Genomic DNA, 23,610 nt, shown 5'->3' with positions numbered 1-23,610 from the left:
GAGGGGAATATGTGACCCGGGGGAGGGTAGGTGACAGGGGGGCAGGGGAGGGAAATATGTGACAGGGGGTGGGGTGAGAGCGAGAAAGGGTGGGACGAGGATGCAAAAGGGGCGTGGTGTGGGTGGGGCAGGGGGCATGGCATGCATCCTCTTTTTCAGAGGACAAAATATGGTAACCCTACAGTAACTGGCATTGAATATCCGGGTGTTTTTTTTGCCTGTTTCATCTTAACTGGCCAAGCCAATATTCAGCACTGACCAGTTAAGTTGAAACCAGCCAAAGATCAGCCTGCCATTTCGGCGGCCAAATTTGGCCACCAAACTTAGCTAGCAATGCACTGAATATTAGCAGGTAGCTGGTTATATTGTGCAATATAACTGGTTATCCACTAAACATTAACTGGCAATATTCAACAGGAGATAACTGGCGAGCTCCTGCTGAATACTGCCAGATAGCCAGTTAAGTGCCATTTAACCAGCCAGGAGCCGTTCCTGGCCGATTAAATGGTTTTAAATAGATGGCTGTAAATTCAGCTTGGTGACCCTGCTTCTCAAAGATATGCACTGGATGCCGATTTCATTCCACCTTAAATTTACAGCCTTAATCCTGGCTCATGCAGCATATTATTCAGATTTCTCATTGTGCTTGTTTAACTTTCCAGGACCTTAAGGCCTCAGACTCAGAACTGGGTAGTTCTTCCTTACACTTTTTCTGCAATTCTCGAGACTGCCTGCCAGGCCACCTTTTATTTTTTGGTCTTTGCTTTTTGAAATTATGTTTCTATTTATTTAAGACTTGAATCTTACTTTTTTTTTTGACTTGGCTTTTAGGGAGCAGCTGTGAGGTTTTAGGTTCGTAAATCACACAGTAGGAGCCTCTTATCTTTTTTTTTTCATACTATATTATGTATTTTAGGCACTTTCTTCTGTATATTGTCCAGTACGTTCATCGGTTATGTTGTGTTGCTGGGTGTGGGGATTTATGGTGGATCGGTAGGGTAGGCCTTTTTGAAGAGGTTGGTTTTTAGTGATTTTCTGAAGTTTAGATGGTCATGGATTGTTTTCACAGCTTTTGGGAGTCCATTCCATAGTTGTGCGCTTATGTAGGAAAAGCGGGATGCGTAGGTTGTTTTTTATTTAAGTCCTTTGCAGTTTGGGTAATGTAGGTTTAGGTATGATCGTGATGATCCAATTCTGTTTCTGGTTGGTAGATCTATGAGGTCTATAATGTATCCTGGTACTATGCCGTAGATAATTTTGCGGACCAAAGTGCAGATTTTGAAGATGATCCTTTCTTTGATTGGGAGCCAGTGTAGCTTTTCTCGGAGGGGTTTAGCACTTTCGAAACGTGTTTTACCAAATATCAGCCTGGCTGTGTTTTGGGTGGTCTGAAGTTTTTCTATGAGTTGTTCTTTGCATCCCACGTAGATTCCGTTGCAGTAATCTGCATGGCTTACTCCATAATAAACATAAAACAAAATGGTTGACAATCTTTATCATAACGCATATGGGGTGAGACTTAAAGATCTAAATAGGTGAACCCTGGAGGAGCAGCAGGAAAGGGGAGATATGATAGAAACATTTTAGCACCTCAAAATTATAAATATCTGGAAGTCAGGTCTTTTTAAATCTGAAAAGGAAGCTCTGGAACAAGGGGATCAGAGGATATTGATGAAAGGGGCCAGACTTGGGAATGATCTAAGGAAATATTTCTTTACATTCAGGGTGGTAGACGCAAGGAACAGCCTCTCAGTGAAGGTGGTGAAGAGAAGGACAGTATCATAATTCAAGAAAGTGTGGGACAATCACCAAGAACCCTGAGGGAGAAGGAGTTGTAGAGATTGGCTGTTGGTTTGGATGGGCAGACTGGATAGGTCATATGGAGTGGGATTTTGCAAAACGGCGAAATCCAGGGGCAGGGAAACCCATATTTTGAAACAAGATGGACGTCCATCTTTCGTTTCGAAAATACCATCAGAGACGTCCAAATCCTCCTAGATTTGGACGTCCCTAGACATGGATGTTTCTGACTTTTGCCGATTTTTGAAACCAAAGACAGCCATGTCAAAAACGTCCAAATGCAAGCCATTTGGGCATGGGAGGAGCCAGCATTTGTAATACACTGGTCCCCCTGACATGTCAGGACACCAACCGGGCATCCTAGGCGGAACTACAGTGGACTTCATAAATTGCTCCCAGGAACATAGCTCCCTTACCTTGTGTGCTGAGCCCCCCAAAACCCACTACCATAGCCCTTACGAGTGAAGGGGACACATATATATGGATACAGTGGGTTTGTGGTGGGTTTTGGAGAGCTCGCTGTTTCCTCCACAAATGTAACAGGGAGGGGGGAATGGGCCTGGGCCTGCCTGTCTGAAGTGCACTACAGTACCCACTAAAACTGCTCCAGGGACCTGCATGTACTGTCATGGACCTGAGTATGACATCTGAGGCTGGCACGACATATTTTTAAAGATGTTTTTTGAGGGTGGGAGGGGGTTAGTGACCACTGGGGGAGTAACGGGAGGTCATCCCCGATTCTCTCCGGTGGTCATCTGGTCATTTCGGGCACCTTTTTGTGAAAATGTCCAAGTGTTCATCAGGGATGTCCTTGTTTTTTTCGATTATGGGTCAAAGACGTCCAAGTGTTAGGCATGCCCAAGTCCCACCTTCGCTACACCTCCGACACGCCCCCTTGAAGTTTTAGGATGTCTCCAACCGCAGTCTGTCGCAAGGACGTCCAATTGGTTTTCGATTATACTGATTTGGAGGTCCCTGGGAGAAGCACGTCCATCTTCCAATTTATGTCAAAAGATGGACGTCCTTCTCTTTTGAAAATGAGCCCAATGGTCTTTTTCTGCTATCATTTTATATGGTGCTATGTTTAAAAGAATTAACATTTAGAATGAAATAGAATAGTTTGTTGAATGTCAAGTCAGCTACTTATTAAGGGAGCTATAATCAAATATGTTTGACATGGATAAATGCACATATAGACCTACTACTACACACCTGCTTTCTCAGAGCAGGCTCACTAGTACTTCCAGCAGTGCCACTGATGCACAGCAGATGGCGATGTCTACCCTCTTTTTAAGTTCCTTAGAATTAGCCTCAAGATGTCTCTAACCTTGTTAATGATGTTGCACAGACAGAAATTGATCACCTACCTGAAGATCATCAAAGTGCTTAAAATATATTAAGCAATATGAAAACAAAGCAGAATATAAGAGCACATAGAAGACAGTTTTGAAAGGTGTTAGCCACCGAAGCGGCCTGTTGCAAATTTGCTTCCAGATATCTGGGTAAACCTGTGTACAAAACCTGTAGACACACATTTGTTTATCCATTTTTAAAAGGCATCCTCAGTGGTGAGGCTGGGAAGGGATTTGCATATTTTAACAATAGAAAAATTGTCTACCACAAATAGCAGGTATAAATTTCAGCACCTAATTTTCCTGTCAAGTTTTTCAAAGCAGAAGAGGATGTGTACTTTTACTTTTTAAATTAATGGGCTCCACAGATTTAAAAAAAAGGCATGCATGCTTGTTACTGATGCATATAGTTATAAAATTATCCCACAGGAGGACATTTTAAAATGCTTGATAGTTTTTACATATGTAAGTAGTGGCATTTATATGTGTAAATAGAAAATACGTTTTAAACTGCTAATATTTACACATGTAATGCTGCAGGATATATAGTATGGAAAATACGTGGAGGGGCATAATCGAACGCAAATGCCCATCTCCATGGGCGTCCATCTCCGAGAATGGGTACGTGAAGGGGCGGGACAAACTGTATTTTCGAAAAAAATGGGCGTCCATTTTTTTTCCGATAATACAGTTTGTGCCAGCCAAATGCATCGGTTTTGTGCGGATTTGAGCTGGGCAGCATCGTTTTTTAGCGATAATGGAAACCGAAGGCGCCCAGCTCAAAAACAAACAAATCCAAGGCATTGGGTCGTGGGAGGGGCCAGGATTTGTAGTGCACTGGTTCCCCTCACATGCCAGAACATCAACCGGGCACCCTAGGGGGCACTTGTAACAATTAAAAAAAAAGTTAACTACCTCTGAAGTCCATAGCTCCCTTCCCTTGGGTGCTGAGCCCCCCCAAAACCCACTCCCCACAACTCTACACCATTACCATAGCTCTTATGGCTGAAGGGGGGCACCTAGATGTGGGTACAGTGGGTTTTGGGGGCGGTTTGGAGGGCTCCCATTTACCACCACAAGTGTAACAGGTAGGGGGGGATGGGCCTGGGTCCACCTGGCTGAAGTCCACTGCACCCACTAACAAGTGCTCCAAGGACCTGCATACTGTTGTGATGGAGCTGGGTATGACATTTGAGGCTGGCATACAGGCTTGAAAAAAAAAGTTTTTAAAGTTGTTTTTTTTGGGTGGGAGGGGGTTAGTGATCACTGGGGGAGTCAGGGGTGGTCATCCCTGATTCCCTCCGGTGGTCATCTGGTCATTTAGGGCACTTTTTTGGGACTTGTTCGTGAAAAAAAAGGGTCCAAAAAAGTGACCCAAATTCCCGCTAAAAACGCCTTTCTTTTTTCGATTATCGGCCGAGGACGCCCATCTCTCCTCGGCCGATAAACACGCCCCAGTCCCGCCTTCACCACGCCTCCGACACGCCCCCGTCAACTTTGGCCGTTTCCGCTAAAGATTGCAGTTGAAGACGCCCAAAATCGGCTTTCGATTATACCGATTTGGGCGCCCACGGGAGAAAGACGCCCATCTCCCAATTTGGGTCGAAATATGGGCATCTTTCTCTTTCAAAAATAAGGCGGATAGTAACATAGTAAGTGACAGCAGATACAGACTTGAATGGTCCATCCAGTCTGCCCAACAGTCATATTCATTATCAATTCAAGAATAAATCAAAAAGGTTGTGGGAATGGTTTAGGCCGGAATAAAAAGTATGCTTGTATTTCTGATTTCAAAACAGGAATATACACATACAACAAAAGACGTGGACATCGCCACTTGTCTCAATGTTGTCGGGTTGAGAACCTCACACCCAGCAGTGCTGCAACCAGCGCTCTTCTGTGAATGATAGGACTAACGTTCACAACTGTGAAAATTGAAACATCTTTCTGCAGCTCCCCTATACGCCCAATGCCGCGGGTTTCGTAGTGACTGCTTCAGGAATCCTGGTGTGGCTGCTGCAATCTGAAAGAAAGACAGGAACTTTCAAAACCGGACCTGACTAACGCATAAATTTTTAAAGCTCCAGAGCAGGAAATGACATCACTGGAACTTTATCACAAATACAAGACCAATTTTGAGTTACTGCCTGCCTACCGCGTGGCTCTTGCAGTAATTTCATTTTCTGTGCGCGTCCGAAAAATAATTTTTATTTTCTTGCACACGACCGCTACGTGCGCCAAAAAGAAATACACCAGAAGTGCAAGTTGATTTAGATGGGGTTTTAACTCAGTTACAGATTGTGAATTCTCTGGAAGGCACTACTCCCACTAAGACTGAGGAGCAACTTAGCTTTGAGATTACAGCAGTGGATCAATATTATCACAACACAAGATTTAAAAATTTCAGAGAGATCAGTTGGGCCTATATATAGCTGGTTATGGGGTCCTTTTACTAAGGCGCACTGAAATATGGCCTGCAGTAGTGTAAGCGTGTGTTTTGGGTGCGCCTGCAAAAAATGCCTTTTTAAAATTTTTGCAGAAAATGGACGTGCGGCAAAATAAAAATTGGCACGCGTCCATTTTGGGTCTGAGACCTTAGTACCAGCCATTGACTTAGCGGTAAGGTCTCACGCATTAACCAGGCAGTAATGACCTACGCGCATCAAATACCACTTTAGCATTTAGCATTGCGTTGTGTTAACTGTATGGTTATCTTTCTCCCTGGCTTTGTATTGTGTGCTTAGTTAGATACTGGTGGGGCACTGGGATATTTTGATATTGTGTGTACAGATGTGCATACATGCCTGAATACTGCCTAAGCACTATTCTATAAAAATACGTATATCTTACATAGCACACATTTTACAGGTAGGCACACATGAAGGCAGAGTCTAGGTGGAGCATGGGTAGGATGTGCATGTGCATAAGTTATATCATTTTTCATCATTTAAGTCCCATTTTTTGAACAAATATTTATATTTTCAGATGTTTGTTATTCATTATCTCTGATTATTATTGGTACCACATTTACTTTTCCACTTTTTCTAGTCCTTTATGAAATAACTTTTTATTAAAAGATTTCAGTTAATAGCCAACTGACACAGCCAAAAAAAAAAACCAACAAAACAACAAGCACCAGCTCCAATTGATTCAGAATACTGCAGCAAGATTAATAGAAGGTTGTAAGCGAAGTGACCACATCACACCATTTTTGCAAAAACTTCATTGGCTACCGGTACAATACAGGGTTAAATTTTAAACTCTATGTCTGATCTAGCCCAGAGTACTTCTCCCTCTACACACCTCCAAGGTCACTAAGATCCTCCCAAAGAGTACCCCTAACCACACCTTCTCCAAAGGACATCACACAATGTGACACCCGCCTTGAAGCCTTCTTTGGAGAAGCCCCCACAGTCTGGAATGCACTCCCTGAAAGGCTTCACTTAACACAAGACTATCTCTACTTCAAAAAGCAGGTGAAAGCTCGACTCTTCAAGCAGGCCTTTAATGGAATGACACCGGCTACACATACTGTACTGGGACATGTTTGTCCACTCCTACCCTAGTTAAGATGATATTCAAGCACCTTTCTGACCTCATGTGCAGCTTTCTTTAAATTAATCCCCTTATTTTATTATTGTTGTTGTTACTCTATCTTATCTATCTAAGGGGTCCTTTTACTAAGGTGCACTGAAAAATGGCCTGCGCTAGTGTAGGCGCATGTTTTGGACACATTCAGATCCATTTTTTCAGCACGCCTGTAAAAAATGCCGTTTTTATGCCGAAAATGGACGTTCAGCAAAATAAAAATTGGCGAGTGTCCATTTTGGGTCTGAGACCTTACTGCCACCCATTCATTTAGAAGTAAGGTCTCATGCGTTAACCGGGCGTAATCGTCAACTGCCAATTACCGCCCGGCTAGCACCGCACATTCAAAAATAAGAAATATTTTCGGACGTATGTAGCGGATGTGCGTAAAAAAATGAAATTACCGCCTGGCCACATGGTAGCCAGGCAGTTCCAAATTGACGCACATTGTGTGCACGTAGGCGCCAATGCGGCTTAGTAAAAGGGCTCCTATATGTTCCATCTTTGCTTACATCCTACTAAAATGTCTACTAAAATGTCTTATTGCATATTGTGTTGACATTGTAATGTAGTATACTATCAGGGGCATTTTCGAAAGAGAAAGACGCCCATCTTCCGACACAAATCGGGAAATGGGCGTCCTTCTCACAGGGTCACCCAAATCGGCATAATCGAAAGCCGATTTTGGGCGCCCTCAACTGCTTTCCGTCGCGGGGACCACCAAAGTTCACGGGGGCGTGTCGGCACCGTACCAAAGGTGGGACTGGGGCGTGATTAAGAGATGGGCGTCCTCAGCCGATAATGGAAAAAAGAAGGGCGTCCCTGATGAGCATTTGGCCGACTTTATTTGGTCCATTATTTTCACAACCAAGCCTTGAAAAAGTGCCCGAACTGACCAGGTGACCACCGGAATGAATCGGGGATGAACTCCCCTTACTCCCCCAGTGGTCACCAACCCCCTCCCACTCAAAAAAAAAACGTTAAAAGCATTTTTTGCCAGTCTCTATGCCACCCTCAAATGTCATACCCAGCTCCATCACAGCAGTATGCAGGTCCCTGGAGTAGTTTTTAGTGGGTGCAGTGCACTTCAGGCAGGTGGACCCAGGCCCATTCCCCCTACCTGTTACACTTGTGGTGTTAAATGTGAGCCCTCCAAAACCCACCGTACCCACATGTAGGTGCCCCCTTCATCACTAAGAGCTATGGCAGTGGTGTACAGTTGTGGGGAGTGGGTTTTGGGGGGAGGTTGGGGGGGAGGGCTCAGCACACAAGGTAAAGGAGCTATGCACCTGGGAGCTTTTTCTGAAGTCCACTGCAGGGCCCCCTAGGGTGCCCGGTTGGTGTCCTGGCATGTGAGGGGGACCAGTGCACTACGAATGCTGGCTCCTCCCATGACCAAATGGCTTGGATATGGTCGTTTCTGAGATGGGCGTCCTCGGTTTCCATTATCGCCGAAAACTGGGGACAACTATCTCTAAGGTCGACCTAAATGTTGAGACTTGGGTGTCCCTGATCGTATTATTGAAACGAAAGATGGACACCTATCTTGTTTCGAGAATACAGGTTTCCCCGCCCCTTCGCAGGGACGTCCTGCGAGGACACCCTCAGGAAAACTTAGGCGCCCCATTCGATTATGCCCCTCCATGTCACCCCTACATTATGTGCAGTATATGAGGCCTTATAGAAAGGGACCTTACCAAACACTATGATGTGAGTCACAATTATACCTATTTTGAGGCCAACCCGAGACCACCTGTTGGCTGCATCTTATCACCCAATTTCATTATTAAACACAGATGCTAAGCTGTACGCGAAGCTCTTGGCTACTCGCCTGCTGCTTATCATTCCGTGATTAGTGGGTGTCCCTCAGGCGGGTTTTGTTAAGGGCAGAAATGCAGCAACTTATTATGTGCGTTGGAAGCAATGTGAGCCAATAAAGAGGGGTCCCTTGTGGTGGGATTTGATATAGAAAAGGCTTTTGACACATTATCTTGGCCCTAACTCTGGGAGGTTTTGCAATTGTTTGGCTTTCAAGGCTCTATTCTATCTATGTTGCAGCTCCTGTATGTTGATCCCTGGGCCTAGGTTCTGGTAAATGGACTTTTATTGCAGATTTTTTTCTATACACAGGGACAATCGGCAGGGTTGCCCCCCTCTCTCCTACGCTGTTCATATTGTGTAAGGAACCTTTGGCACTGGCCCATAGAAACATGATAGCAGATAAGGGCCATATGACCTATCTAGTCTGCCCATCCTCAGTAACTACTAACTCCCTCCTTTTCCTAAGAGATCCCATGTGTCTGTCTCATGCCTTCCTAAATTCTAACACAGTCTTCGTCTCCGCGACCTCCACCGGGAGGCCATTTCACGCATCCACCACCCTTTCCATGAAAGTGTATTTCCTCAGATTTGTCCTAAGCCTATTTCCACTTAACTTCATCTTATGCCCTCTCGTTCCAGAGGTTTCCTTTATTTGAAAAAGGCTCACCTCCTGTACATGAACGCCACTGAGGATTTAAATCTCTATCATATCCCCTCTCTCTCACCTCTCTTTCAGCGTATACATGTTGAGGTTCATGAGCATGTCCCTATATGTTTTATGACCGAGATCGTTAACCAATTCTGTAGCCACCCTCTGGACCGACTCCATCCTGTTTATATCTTTCCATAAGTGCTGTCTCCAAATTGCACACAGTATTCTAAATGGGGCCTCCAGAGACTTGTACAAGGGCGCTAGCACCTCTTTTTTCCTGCAGGTCATCCCTCTCCTTATGCACCTGAGCATCCTTCTGGCTTTGAGTGTCACCTTTTCTACCTGTTTGGCCACCTTAAGGTCATCAGACACAATCACCCCCAAGTCCCGCTCTTCTTTCATACACAGAAGCTCTTCACCCCCCTATACTATACCTGGGTTTTTGTGACCCAAGTGTATGACCCTGCATTTCTTAGCATTAAATCTTTGTTGCCAATTTGAGGACTATTCTTAAGGCTTCGCCAGATCCTTCCTCATGCTATCCACACCCTCCAGGGTGTCCACCCTATTACAGAGTTTGGTATAATTCGCAAAGAGACAAACCTTACCAGACAGCCCTTCTGTAATATCGCTCACAAGTTAAAAAGAGCCGGCCCAAGGACCGACCCCTGCGGTACACCACTTGTCACCTTAGGTCCCATACCGAGGGCACTCAATTTATTTATCAGTCGCCTATGTGGAACTATGTCAAAGGTTTTGCTAAAATCTAAGTACACCACATTTAGCACCCCTCCCACGACTAACTGTTTGGTCACCCAGTCAAAGAAGGCAATCAGATTTGTCTGACAAGATCTGCCTCTAGTGAAACCATGCGCCTTGGGTCCTGCAGCCCATTCAATTCGAAAAACCTCACAATCCTCCACTTTAGAAGCATTTCCATTAGTTTACTCACCATTGAGGTCAGACTGACCGGTCTGTAATTTGCAACCTCCTCCTTGCTTTCATTCTTGTATAGAGAGACCACATCCGCCCTTCTCCAGTCCTCTGGGACCACTCCAGATTCTAGAGAAACATTGAACAGGATAGACAGTGGAGCCACCAGAACTTCTCCAAGTTCCTTGAGTATCCTTGTATGTATCTCATCAGGCCCCATCGCTTTGTCTACTTTTAGTTTAGCCAGCTTCTCACGAACACAGTCTCCTGAGAATCGGTCCTGTCCCCGGCCTTTCATCCGTGAACACTGAACAGAAATATTTCTTTAGCAGTTCAGCTTTACCTTTTTCAGCTTCTACATATCCTCCCCCTCGGCCTTGAGCCTCGCAATGCTATTACGGCACGTCCTCCTGTCGCTTACATATCTAAAAAATGTCTTGTCCCTCAGTTTTACAGTATCGGCTTTCTTTTCCTCCATTTGCCTCTTCGCTTTCCTGACAGATTTTCCAGCTTCTCTGAGCTTTGTGAGATATTTTTGCCTGTCTTCTTCTTTCTGAGTCGTCTTATACCTTTTCAGCTACTACATTTGAGGACCACAGATCAGAGGCATTCAGATAGGCGCTGCAGAATTTAAGGTGGCACTATTTGCTGCTGATTTGTTAGTGGCTCTTGCTAACCCTGTGAGGATCCTGCCCAGAGCCTTAGATCTATTACATACTTTTACATACATACAGGGTCGCTTTACTCATACTACCCCTCTCCTCAAGTCGCTTCACTGGCTCCCTATCCGTTTTCGCATCCTGTTCAAACTTCTTCTACTAACCTATAAATGTACTCACTCTGCTGCTCCCCAGTATCTCTCCACACTCGTCCTTCCCTACACCCCTTCCCGTGCACTCCGCTCCATGGATAAATCCTTCTTATCTGTTCTCTTCTCCACTGCTGCCAACTCCAGACTTCACGCCTTCTGTCTCGCTGCACCCTACGCCTGGAATAAACTTCCTGAGCCCCTACGTCTTGCCCCATCCTTGGCCACCTTTAAATCTAGACTGAAAGCCCACTTATTTAACATTGCTTTTGACTCATAACCACTCGCCTCCACCTACCCTCCTCTCCTCCTTCCTGTACACATTAATTGGTTTGATTTGCTTACTTTATTTTTTGTCTATTAGATTGTAAGCTCTTTGAGCAGGGACTGTCTTTCTTCTATGTTTGTGCAGCGCTGCGTACGCCTTGTAGCGCTATAAAAATGCTAAATAGTAGTAGTAGTAGTACTTTTAGACAGTATTCAGGCCTTTGGATTAATTATGATATATCAGAAGCCCTCAGATTGGGAGGTGGTTTGGTTAATGATTGGCTGGGGCAATTTCCATTAAAATGGATGGGGGAGAAATTAAAATATCTGGGCCTATGGATTCCTAGGGATTTAGGGTGGTTGTATAATGTAAATGTTGCACCATTGATGTCTGCTACTAAGTCCTTATGCACTTGATGACGAGATCTTCCTTTATCTCTATGGGGTAGAATTCAACTCCTTAAGATAGTATTATTGCCCAAATGGATGTACCCTCTACAGCATTTACCACTTAAGTCTCAGGACTTGGCGCTATGGAATAAAATTATCAGTAAATTTTTATAAGGAAGCCAAAAGCCTCTCTTAGTAAGCTACAGTCGTCTAGGAGAGATGGAGTGTATGGACTAAGAGCATATGCAATAGCTAGTCATTGTATTGCGCTTGAGATTGTTTACACCACACTTCCAAATTTTGCGATGTGGATTTTGAGAGAGAGGCAGTGGCCCCATATAATTTGGCCTATGTGTTACATGCTAAATTGACCAGACTCCCTCCTAAACTGCAGTGTAATGTTTTGGTGAGGGCGGTGAGATGGGCTTGGACTATGTTTCACAAAAAGTTTGGTTGCTCCCAGTTTTTGCCCATCCGGGGTAATGCGGATTTTCAACCTGGGTTGCAGTCAGATGCCTTCCTTAGCAGGCTCAGGGGGTGATTTTGTGCAGCAGGTATTGGAAGAGTATAAGCCACAGATGTTGTCCTATGATCGGTTGAAGGACACTGATTGGTATCCCTATTTGCAATTACAGCATTATACCCGACTTGTTACAAACCAATCCAGTGGATTTCACTGAATCAGACTGTGATGATAGTTGGCCATTACCGGCAGTTCACAAAGGCCTCATCAGCTGCTATTATGCCACAGTAAAGAAAATTAGGAAGGGACCCCATTAAATATGTAGAGTAGAAACTCTGTAGGCACGAGATTTGGGAGAATATACACTGGAGCATTTGCTTTTGAGTTTGAAGGACAGTCCCAAATTGGTGGGTAGTAAATGACTTCAAGAATTGCATTATGACATTTTTGTTATGTATGTATATCCACCCCTCATGGGCAAAAAAGATGGTTATGCCCACAACGGGCACCTGTCTGAAATGTGGACATCCTGATGCTATCGCCATGTTGTTTTGGACTGCCCACCTATTCATGCCTTCTAGAACAGGAGTTGGACATTTCTGAGTACAGTTTATTGGAATCGCTGGGAAGCTACACCACAAATGTGTGTTTTGGATGATATCACTGGTGTTGTTGAGGGTACTCGTAAAATTGTACTTTTTCTGTGGAAGCCAGCCCTGCTCTATAATGTTACAATGGATTTATCCAGCTCCTCCTACTTTGACGCATTGGAAAAATCTACTTACTATGGAGCATCTAACAGTGGAGGAGTGTGGTGTAAATGCTAGAAAATGCTTTGTTACAATTTGGACTTCATATTTGTAGACCTATCCACCCAGAGTTCACTCTGCATTTTTTAAAACTTTATGTAGTTGGTATAGGATTATCTACCCATGTGGTTTATGGAAGTATCTGGATTTAATGAGAGGAGAGAGGGGGTGGGAGAATGGGCGGGGGGTGGGGGGGGGTGGAGTGCTTCTTGGAAAAAATGGTCAACTTAAATATGTGTATTTTTGATACAACCTGTGGAGGAGTGGCCTAGTGGTTAGGGTGGTGGACTTTGGTCCTGGGGAACTGAGGAACTGAGTTTGATTCCCACTTCAGGCACAGGCAGCTCCTTGTGACTCTGGCCAAGTCACTTAACCCTCCATTGCCCCAGGTACAAATAAGTACCTGTATACAATATGTAAGCTGCATTGAGCCTGCCATGAGTGGGAAAGCGCAGGGTACAAATGTAACAAAAAAGAAAAATACATTTGGTTGAATTTGTATCTTTGATTGTGATGACAATAAAAAACATATTTGAAATAAAAGCTTTCGTAATTGACCATAACCAGTTACAATTCTCAACTGAATTGGCAACTTATTCCAAACTCAAGTAGCCAAAAACGAAAAAGTAGAAAACACTGATTTCAAAAGAACATTCTTAGAACTAGGATACTATAATAGTAAAGGATTCCTAGAAGTTCTAAGCCTTCCAGAATTGAGGAAACCTATTAATTCCAACATGTACAGTGGAACATTACCATAAAGAATATTATAAATCTATACACCTAATTTAAACTCTACCCAAGCCTCTACTAGTAACTAATACAGGCGTATTAATAAAGGCTAATAAATGAGCTGAAAATATTAGTCTGGCTGCTGTGTATTGTATTGCAAATACAGGTCTTGCAAAGATAAACAGTAGGGGAAAGGCGCTTTTACGGCAACCCCCAAAGTCGAACAGATGTTAGAACATACTGAGACTTTTACAGTCGATACATATCTGTGGAAAATACTGCTTTGTGATGTCATCTAATGGGCAGGATAACTGTGTGTCTGTAAGGCTAGTCAACCAACAAGGTTGAATCTTGGGTTTTATTAGGGAGATGGAAACTGCAAGTGTTATTGTTGTGCTATGTACTCATTTTAAGTGTTGTTGAAATTTGTTGCAATGTTGTATCCATAACAAAATCTACTTCTTCTTCATACATGAGCTTTAAGTCTCAGTGATTTATTCTGAGAGTGACTGATTTGAAAGGGAAGAAACTGGACAAGAAGGGAAAAAAGCACAGGATAGGAAGAGGCTGACGGGGGGGGGGGGGGGGGGGGGGGGTAGAGGGAGGAAGAAGCTGAGTGCCTGGTGCCATGTGCCCCAACACAGTAGGCATCATGGACTTTAAAACAATACTTCAGTAGTAGGTAGTTGATGCTGGGAGTTAGCATGCAAACGCCATTAGCTCATTATACAGAGACGACTAAAGAAAAGGCTCTGGACTGCCACTAGGTGGCAGGAGAACCTCAACAATCTTGTAATTGGTGGTCACATGTAAAGAAGATACCCAAGTCATGTATAATGTCCTTTTTGAATAAATCTTAGCATGATTTAATAAAAGGGAGCCCAGATTGCAAAGATTCCAGTTTTCTGTGGAATCAGTATGACCACTAAACCCTTAGACCCCCCCCCCCTTTCCATAGGATTCTCTTAGTTGTAGTAAACTGTGATTTGAGGCTGTGGAGGGGCATAATCGAACGGGGCGCCCAGGTTTTCATGACAGCGTCCTCGCAGGCTGGCCCCACGAAGGGGTGTGGAAATCCATATTATCAAAACAAGATGGGCGTCCATCTTTCATTTCGATAATATGGTCGGGGACGCCCAAATCTCAACATTTAGGTCGACCTTAGAGATGGTCGACCTTAGAGATGGTCGTCCCCGGTTTTTGGCCATAATGGAAACCGAGGACGCCCATCTCTATAGAGTCCACGCTTCGCTTGGATAGCACTATGAGATTGTCTCAATTTGTGAGAACCTTTGGAAGAATATCTGTATATGCCAATCTGTAGACCCCTGAAGAAGGCCTTTTTGGCCGAAACACGGACTGTGTAGGGTCATAATAAAATACTTTGGCTTTTTTACACCCGTGATTTTAGCTTGGTCTTTCTGGATTCCTTCCGCTTGTTTTTGTTGTTTTCTTGTTTTTTTTGCGGGAGACTTGGACTCTCTTTGTTGTGACTGAAAGAACTCAAACATGAGATTGCTGATCTGCCATTAGCCATCTGTAATCTGTTGCTAAAATTGTCCGTGGTACCTGAAAATTTGAGGGTGGCCAATGTAACACCGATTTTTTAAAAAGGTTCCAGGGGTGATCAGTAAGCCTGACTCCAGTGCTGGGCAAAATATTGTAAACTATTACAAAGAATAAAATTACGGCACACATAGACAAACATGGTTTAATGGGACAGAGTCAGCATGGATTCAGCCAAGGGAAGCCTTGCCTCACCAATTTGCTTCATTTCTTTAAAGGCATGAATAAACATGTCTATAAAGGTGAGCCAGTTGATGTAGTGTATGTAGATTTTCAGAAAGCTTTTGACAAAGTTCCTCATGAGAGACTCCTGAGAAAATTAAAGAGTCATGGGATAGGAGGCAATGTTCTGTTGTGGATTAGGAATTGGCTATTGGGCAGAAAACAGAGGATAGGGTTAAATGGGCATTTGTTTCAGTGAAGGAAGGTGAACAATGGAGTGCCACAGGGATCTGTACTGGGATCAGTGCTATTTAATATATTTATAAATAATCTGGAAATTGGAATCATAAGTAAAGTGATGATACAAAACTATTCAAAGTTTTTAAAATATATGTGGACAGTAAAAAAAAAATTGCAGGAACACCTTAGAAAACTGGAAGACTGGGCATCCAAATGTCAGATAAAATTTAATGTGGACAAATGCAAAGTAATGCATATCTGGAAGAATAATCCAAATCTTAGCTGCCTGATGCTAGGGTCCACCTTGGGAGTCAGCACCCAAGAAAAGATCTAGGCGTCATTGTAGACAATATGCCCAGTTTGTGGTGGCAGCGGTAAAAAAAAGCAAACAGGATGCTAGGAATGATTAGGATAGTGATGATAAATAAGACCAAGAATACTATAATACATCTATTGTTCTATGGTGTAACCTCACCTTGAGTATTGCATTCAACTCTGGTCGCCTCATCTCAAAAAAGATAAAATGATAAAGGCCAAAATGATAAAGGGGATGAAACTGATCTCATATGAAGAAAGGCTAAAGAGGTTAGGGCTCTTCAGCTTGGAAAAGAGATCACCGGGGGGGGGGGGGGGGGGGGGGGGGGATATGATTAAGTCTGCAAAGTCCTGAGTGGTGTAAGATGAGTAGAAGTAAATCGATTTCTTGCACTTTCAAAAAGTAGAAAGATAATGAAGTTACATGGAAATACTCTTCAAACAAATAGGAGGAAATATTTTTTCACTCAAAGAACTGTTAAGCTCTGGATCTTTCTGCTAGAGGATGTGGTAATGGCAATCACTATATCTAGGTTTAAAAAAGGTTTGGACAAATTCCTGGTGGAGAAGTCCATAGTCTGTTATTGAAAGGGACATGGGGGATGCCACCACTTGCCCTGGGATTGGTAGCATGGAATGTTGCTACTAATTGGGTTTCTGTCAGGTACTTGTGACCTGAATTAGCCACTGTTGGAAGCAGGCTACTGGGCTAGATGCCTGATCCAGTATGGCTATTCTTATGTGTTCCGGGATGGGTGCCCTTTATACAATAGTGTGGGGCGTGAGAAGTTACACCAACTGAAACCAGGTATAAATCCTGGAACACAAATTGGGTGCATATCCAGACTATAACACTGCAAGGGACACTGACCCACCTATGTCCCATCCACCATTATGCCCCCTTTGCAGATCCACACAGGAACACTTAGGCACTATTCTATAATTGGGTGCACAAATGTGTTTATGCACAGATCTGCCTTTTCTGCTCCATTTCAGTGCCTTGTATCCATTAGAATGCTTTTTCATGTCAAATATCAGTGTAGAAATAATGCCTAATATTCTCCATAGAGGTCCAAATTCCTGGCCTGGAGGGATGGCAATACAGGTGTATTTTACTGGAATATACTCCAGTCACATTTTAAACATGTTATTTTCTTGCACTGAAAAAAGATGTTGAAATGATTTTCTTCAGGTAGCTTTTGTAAGTGACGTGATCATGTAGAACTTGCTGAAGGAGGGGCTCATAAAATTGTTTGGGGGATTATGTGCATTGATTCAGGACATTTGATGCTGGACAGCAAAAATGATTATCAGATGTTGCTGTACACGCCATCTACCTCCACTGCCCATCGCGTTCCCTCTTTACAAGACTATCTTTTCTCATTCTGACTTCTCTGTGGTCAGATCAACAGTTGCACTGGCCTGCCACCTATGATTTTTGTAGTACCTCAGAATCACCACAAGGTGGAAATATGGTCCTTTGTATGTCACCATAGTCCAAAATCTGAATAAATGAATCAGGTTGCCTTGTTAATCTGAGTGTATACTGGAATTAAAGATCAATAAACAAGTTGTAAGACACACCTTTTTGTAAGGCTGACCTAATACATTTATGACTGACTTTCAAAAAATGTTTGAAGTAAGTTCAACCTTTCAAGTGTCTTAAAAGTGAATAACATAGTAATCAAGTAGATGACAGATGTAAAAACCTATTTTACATAGCTCATCTAAGTAGGAAATGGGTGTCCAGGTCAGAATCCATCTTAATTTGCAGAGTGTTTTATAAAAGATTCACTGAGCACAGAGACTTTAGTAAACACATACATGAATGCTGAGTAATACATGAGTAAGTGTTGGCACAGACAGCAAATGCATCTATTTTATTTAAGAAATAATGTTTTTAAAAAGCAGCATAATGTGGGGCTTTGCACATGTAAATGTCATTATCAACATGGTAAACACCAGATTTTACAACATACAAATCTAAGAGCCAGCATATAGATGCGTAAGTACCAGGTTTCCCAAAACTAGCAGAACCAATAAAGGAGGGGAGGAAAAACCTGTGTTTATTATTTTTTTTAATGTTTTTGTGCTGGTTTTAACTTTCAGCATAGAGTTAGGCATAATTGCTACGTCAAGCATTTATGCAAATGAGTATTAACCCTTGTGCCTGCCTCAAAGAAAATGTAAATCCTGACATGTAGTTTATTCTTTTGGACGTATGTTTAAATTGCTATTGCAACACTGGAAATACACCCATATCTTTCTGGTCCACCCAAAACATGCTCATGCTTCCAAAACTGTGAGTGCTAGGGATCTACTTGTTTAATAATGTTGTCCTTGAATAGCTATTTACACATATAAGTCATATGCCATACTGTGTATTTTATTTATTTAGATTTTCCTCACACCTTTTTTAGTAGTAGCTCAGGATGAGTTACATTCAGGTACTCTGGATATTTCTCTGTCCCAGGAGGGCTCACAATCTAATTTTGTACCTGAGGCAATGGAGGGTTAAGTGACTTGCCCAAGATCACAAGGAGCAGCAGCAGGATTTGAACTGACCACCTCTGGATTGCAAGACTGGTGCTCCAACCACTAGGCCACTCCTCCACTCCAGAATCTTGCTAGTCTTTAGGGTTCTACATGGAATGTCACTACTCTTTGAGATTCTGCATGGAATCTTGTCACTCTAAGATTCCAGAATCTTTATTTATTTAGATTTTGCTCACACCTTTTTCAGTAGTAGCTCAAAGTGAGTTACATTCAGGTACTCTGGATATTTCTCTGTCCCAGGAGGGCTCAAAATCTAAGTTTGTACCTGAGGCAATGGAGGGTTAAGTGACTTGCCCAAGATCACAAGGAGCAGCAGTGGGATTTGAACCGGCCACCTCTGGATTTCAAGACCGGTGCTCTAACCACTAGGCCACTCCACCTTGTTTAAATAGTGTCTATTGCTTACGTTTGACTTATTCTTGTTGTACACCACCTTGAGTGAATTCCTTCAAAAAAGCGGTAAATAAAATAAATACATGCTAATAAATAAAATATTCACAAACCTTCTAAAACTGTATGCTGTGTGTGTAACGAGCCTTCTCTCCATTTCCCCCTTCGCCTTACCTTTCTATATTATTTTGTAAACCATGTTTAGTGTGGTATATCAAGGCCTTGTAAATAAATAAATAACACACACAAAAAACAAGCTTGTAAGGACAAGGGCATGAAAATTTCTTTTTTAAGGAAAGTTGAACCCTTAGTTGCCTGTTCTCCCTCCCTCATTTCAGTGTCATGCCAGCAAGTACAGCCTGATGTATTTCTACTGAAAAGCATCTGTGTCTGTGCAGAAAATCCTTTGCAAGATTTAAAACTGTTCTTATTCAAACTGTCTTTCTCCTGTGACTTTCAGCGGGTTTGTCCTGTTAAAACCTATTTTGGGGCTGTTCGGGGTGCTTTTCCTGTGCTTTTACAGTTCTGTTTCACTTTGTCTTGGATGGTTTTGTTATGCTTTCATCCTCTCTGTACTATTGTTTCATGTTCACTTGTTCTTTATATGTTCCGCTTGTTTGTTTGACTTGGACTGTGCACTGCTTTGATGTATTTACACTGTAAAAGCATTGTATGAAATACAGAGTAAAGAAATACATAAATCAGTAAATAATCTCCAGAGGAAGAAATAATAAAACTTAGTAGGGGACATGTGATGCCTTTGGAGTCCACAAAAATTAAAAATAAAAAAGCTAATCAAAAGAGCTACAGCATCACATTTGAATGGCTTTCCCAGCTTTTTTTCTCTAATAGAAGCATAAGGTGTGGCCTGGGTGAAGGTCCTGCCACATAGAGCTCAGAGTGACAAGGACACAAGGTAGGCTGGATATTGTTTTTACACAAAGGGGCTATTTTCGAGAGTCTACGTCGGACTTTGGACATTTTGCGCTAAACGTCCAAAATCCGAATAGAAAATACACCCATTTTTCAAAAAAACCAAAAACGTATATCTTTTTTTTTTTTGCGAAAATACCATTTGGAACAAGGTTTTGTGCTTTGTGCATTTTGCACAAGTTAAAAATGCACAAAATCAAGCCATTGGGATGTAGGAGGGGCCAGCATTTTTTGCAGACTGGTCCCCCACCCCAGTGGCGTACCAAGGGGGGGGGGGCTGTCCGCCCGGGTGCACGCCGCTGGGTGGGTGTCGCACGCGCCTGTCCTTCATTCGTTCCATGCTCCCTCTGCCCCTGTTCCGGGGCAGAGGGAGCAAGGAATGAATGGACAGGTGCGCGTGGCACCCCCCCAGCGGCGTGCACCCGGGAGGGGATTCCTTCGCGGGGGTGTCCTTTCGCCAGGGGGGGGTCACGCTGCATCCGGGGGGGGCGCTGCACCCGGGGGGCGGGGCACATTGGCGATCCGCCCCGGGTGTCAGCACCCCTAGGAACGCCACTGCCCCAGACATCCCAGAAGAGCAAAGGGGCCCCCTAGGGGGCACTGCAGTGGACTTCAAATAAATGCTCCTAAGTACACACCTCACCGTTGCTCCCTTATCTTGTCTGCTGAGCCCTCCAAAACCTACACAAAACCCACCACACCACTACAATAACCCTTATGGGTGAAGGGGGCACCTATATGTTGGTACAGTGGGTTTCTGGTGAGTTTGAGAGGGCTCACAGTTTCCACCGCAAGTGTGACAGGTAGAGGGAGATAGGAACCTGAGTCCCCCACTCCACAGTGCACTGCACCCACCACTACACTACTCCAGGGACCTGCTTGCTGCTCTGATAGACTTGGCTATAATATCTGAGGCTGTCAAGTTATATTTTTATTCACTTATTTTGGGGGTAGGAGGGGGGTCAGTGACCACTGGGGGGGGGGGTCACCCCTGATTCCCTCCAGTTGTCATCTGGTCGTTCAGGGCATCTTTTTGTGCCTTATTTGTTCTGAAAATAGGTCTAGACGGACGTCTTGGTTTTAGTCCTGTACGTTTTTGTTTTGTTCCATTATGGCTGTAAAATGTCCAAGTGTTAGGCACGCCCTAATCCTGTCTTTGAAACACCCCTGACATGCCTTCTTGTGATTTGGACGCACTAGGTTTTGAAAATAACAATTTGGACGTTTTGAGAAGAAAAACATCCAAATGGTGCTTTATGGCACTTTTTGGAACTTTTTCTCTTTTGAAAATGAGCCCCATAGTTTTCTACAAAAAGACATGTTCTTTCTCTCTCTCTCCCTCTCTCTCTTTGGTGTGTATTTTGTTCCTCTCCTTTAAAATAAAGGTTTAGAGGTTAGAGTCCATCATAGTCCCCCCCCCCCCCCACACTCAGGTCTGTATGGAAATTAACTGTGGGTGCAGTTCTAAAACCATGTTCCCACCACAGAGACATGTACCATACCACTGAAGAGAGTGCAAACCTCCTTCAGAGAGGTGCATGACAGGAAAGAAAGAAAGCACACGGCCACATGGGGGCTGGATTTCGAGGGGACACCTATGTGCCTTTAGAAAACAGGTAAATGGAATCAGCCCCAACTACAAGTTGGTATAAATGTGTGCATATATTTCACATGTGCATTCATGTATTTTATAAAATACATGCATACATCAAAACTCCACTTCTGCTCTCCCAGACTCTGCCCTGGGATCATCCACATACCGATCATGTTAAAGTAGGCATTCTCTTTCCGTGCAGCTGCTTTTTACACATGTATGCAGTGACACAATATTATTAAAGCCCTTTTCACATGCAAAACAGGTTTTACACACAAAAAAAACCTTCATAAAATGACCCCTGTAATGGAACATTCACCACAGCAAGGGGAAGGAAGGGACTGATGTGCCTTTCACTGAGAGGAGAGACACAACGTGGTTTACATGAGTTTCCCTACTTTGTTTTCTAATTAGTATGTTTGTGTGTTACATAAGTTTGTTGTTTGTGGGAATATTAGAAGTGTTTGTATGGGATGAATGTGTATATTGTGTATTCCATGTACATAGACAGATGAGATGTATGTGTTTGTATGGATATATGTGTTTGCATGTAGGTGCAAGTGAAATTTAGGTTCTGGACACAGAAGACTATCAGGGGCATAATCAAAAGAGAAGGGCGCCCATCTTTCAACACAAACCAGGAGATGGGCGTCCTTCTCTCAGGGTCGCCCAAATCGGCATAATCGAAAGCCGATTTTGGGCATCCTCAACTGATTTCCGTCGTGGGGACAACCAAAGTTCATGGTGGCGTGTCGGCAGCGTAGCGAAGGCGGGACGGGGGTGTGCTTAAGAGATGGGCGTCCTCGGCCGATAATGGAAAAAAGAAGGGCGTCCCTGATGAGCATTTGGCCAACTTTACTTGGTTGGTGTCCTGGCATGTGAAGGGGACCAGTGCACTACGAATGCTGGCTCCTCCCACGACCGAATGCCTTGGAGTTGGTCATTTTTGAGATGGGCATCCTCGGTTTCCATTATCGCCAAAAACCGAAGATGCCCATCTCTAAGGACGACCATCTCTAAGTTCGACCTAAATGTTGAGATTTGGGCGTCCCCGACCATATTATCGAAACGAAAGATGGACGCCCATCTTGTTTCGATAATACGGGATGCCCCTTCACTGGGACGTCCTTAGAGATGGGCGCCCTTAGAGATGGTGGTCCCCATTCGATTATGCCCCTCACTGTATAACATCTAGTAAAGACCCAAATTGTATACATGGGATAGGCCCACTTTGCTGGTGCTGTCTCTCATTAATCTTTACCACCAGTATCTGAAAATAAATTTAATATCAAAAAAGACTGTGTTTCAGAATCAATGTAGTTGGTTCCTCAAACTATATTGGGCTTCCAGCTCCAGTCAAAGTGGCCTCTGTAGGGCTAAGGCCCCTAGGGGGTAATTCTAAGAGGACAGTTTTTAGGTACTCAAAATGGGTCTATCTGGAGCCTATTATATATAGAAAAGTAAGCATCTATTTTTCTTTGTCAAATATTCTGCACAAGTAAATACCTCAGCTGTGGTGCTTGTATCGATGTACCTAAATTACAGAAATATATACTCCTGCTGCCGCACCCCATCCCTGTGTGCCCACTTTCAAAGCATATGCCGTTGCATTTACGTGTCATGTTATAGAATCCTGGAGGAGAATCCCCCCCCCCCCCCACACACACACACACTTACCTTGCCCTTATCCTGGGACCACATACCAGGGCTGTCTTCGTCATCTTGCCACAGTGGTTGCTAAGTCCAATTCTTAGTGTGGAGTGGCTGCAGCTGGGGCACAGCCTGCACGACATCCCGAGCTCAGGCCAGGAAAGGACCCAGAAATCAGACCCAGGTCCTCTGCGTGGCTGCACACTGCACCTGCCACTGAACCACCAGGACAACCCACTAGCAAATACTTTGTACATGCCCTTGACTTGGAATAAGAACATGTTTGTGTGATATTATTTCATCTGGTGTGCCTTGTTTTAAGATTATTTTCTGATAAAAAGAAAAGGTGCAAATAAAACAAACTTTTCTTGTTAGTCAAAACAGTATTGGAGCTCTGTAATAGTTTCTCCTACTTTCAGATATTCACATCCAGTGATTTTGTAGATCACTTGCTGACCTTGAAGCGCTAAAGCTGTATCATTTCTGTATCTTAAGCCTTTTCTTTTGATTCATTTGCACTTTAAAAACTTGGAACAGTAACAGAAGTGATCACCTTTTTATTAGAGTCCTTTCCAGTTAATAATTCCAG

The sequence above is a fragment of the Microcaecilia unicolor genome, chromosome 12 (genome assembly GCF_901765095.1).
Source record: "Microcaecilia unicolor chromosome 12, aMicUni1.1, whole genome shotgun sequence".
NCBI lineage: Eukaryota > Metazoa > Chordata > Amphibia > Gymnophiona > Siphonopidae > Microcaecilia > Microcaecilia unicolor.
The sequence above is the reverse complement of the archived record's forward strand: the minus strand, read 5'-3'. Positions refer to the sequence as shown.